The sequence below is a fragment of the Quercus suber genome, unplaced genomic scaffold (genome assembly GCF_002906115.3).
Source record: "Quercus suber isolate HL8 unplaced genomic scaffold, Cork oak 2.0 scaffold_1407, whole genome shotgun sequence".
In the NCBI taxonomy this organism is placed as follows: domain Eukaryota; kingdom Viridiplantae; phylum Streptophyta; class Magnoliopsida; order Fagales; family Fagaceae; genus Quercus; species Quercus suber.
The window spans coordinates 13,303-15,163 of record NW_027070783.1 but is presented as its reverse complement, the minus strand read 5'-3'; positions in this window follow the sequence as shown (position 1 = coordinate 15,163).

Sequence of the window (1,861 nt, the reverse complement as noted above, 5' to 3'; positions counted from 1 at the left end):
TATTCAACGGGCCAATTGTAGGGCTGAGCGTGGACCCAGCCCACCCGACCCAACTCAACCCAAAAGGTCTTGGGCGAGTTTGATGGATGATTGGATCGAGCTCGGTCCAAAGACTCGGGTTTATTTCGGGTCTCAGGTTAGGTTCGGGTCAACCCGACCCAACCGATTAACATTTAAAAAAAAAAAATTGGTTTGATTCTTTTTAGGATTTTCAACTTATGAAGGTCATTTTCACTTTAGTGGCATTTTGGTAATTTTGATAATTGGGCAATTGGGTATGTTGGGGTTTACCCATAATAATTGGATTGAGTCGGATTTGGATTAGAAATAATTAGTTAAATGATTTTTATATACCCAACTCAATTATGCCTACCCCAACCCACCAATTTCTCACCCCTGATTTTGGGGTTTGTACTAAATTAATGCAAACAGACTAGAAAGAGTATGTGATGAAATTCAGTGGTAGTTATGAAATTTATAGAAAGTGGAAAAAAAGAAAAAAAAATGAACGAAAACAATAAAAAACAAAAAACAAAATGGACGAAGAGAATCACAGAATAATGGATTTGTATGCTGGGTGTATTTTAAGGGTTTGTCCACCGTAAAATTATAGAAATCCAATTTTATTTACGAAATGTTTGCAGTCTTGGCAGCATTGTGACAGTGTTGGTGTATGGCCGTGGTGGCAAGGTGTCTGTTGTGGAAAGTGGCTAGCAGTCCGGTGGGTTGACAAGGGAAGTTGGTTGTTGAGAGAATAGGTATTTTTTTTTTTGAGGCGGCATGTTTTGCGCATTTGGATTTTTTTTTTTTTTTTTTGGGCATATGTCTTGCATCTTGATAAAAACAGGAGGAAGTGGAGAAATTTGAATTGGAGGAGAGCTGGTCTTGAAATTAAATTAACTGTAAATTGAAAACAATATAGACCAAATTGACTACAACTAAAATATAAGACCAAATTAACCATGATCCAAAAATGTAAGAGCTAAAATAGTATTTTTGCCTAAATTAATTTATAATAAATACTTTCCTTAATCTTAAAACTAATACTCGATATATTAAAATTTTGGCAGGTGACCATGGCTAAATATTTACTTATTATTTTAATGGTGAAACTATATTGTTATTCCTTAAATTTCAAGGACAAATAGTGTAGTTTCGTCTATTTTAATGGAATGTTGAATATTTAAAAAAAAGACTAGAGACAAGTCATTTTATACATTCCACCACAACTTGTACATGTCATTTTATCCATTCATCCACATCTTGTACATATATCAAGTGGTGATTGGGTTATTTTTGGTGAAATACCAGTGGTGATCTTATGGGTACCTAGGTAATATAATCCAGACACAAAAGTTAACAAATGTATTATAAAAAATAAAAAATAAAAAATTTTACAGCGAATTTTTTTTTTGGTGTCATGTGGCACCCCTTTCAATAACATGGATGACATGAGTTAAAATACGATGACTCAACCATATCATTAAAAATAAACAAAAAACTTACCTACTCATTAAAATTTAAGGGTATTTTAGACTTTTAAATTGAGAATCTCAAATAAAGGAAACTTTTTAAATAGTAAATACTAAATAGTAGTGTAGAAATATAGATACCACAATTTTCATCCTAGAGTTAATTTGGTCCTTACTGTAAAGCCACATCAGATCGAACCTTGAAACATCTGGGCTCAAGGCTGAGTTGAGTTACAACACCTAAAGGCGGCCAAAATTGGGAATTAACACTGATTTCAAACAATATAATTAGTAGGCACTGTTACAAAACTATATTTTTTATTAACATCTCGAATCTAAGAGACTCGATTTTGGGCTATAAATTGAGTCTTTGAGGGTTGGTTTTCATG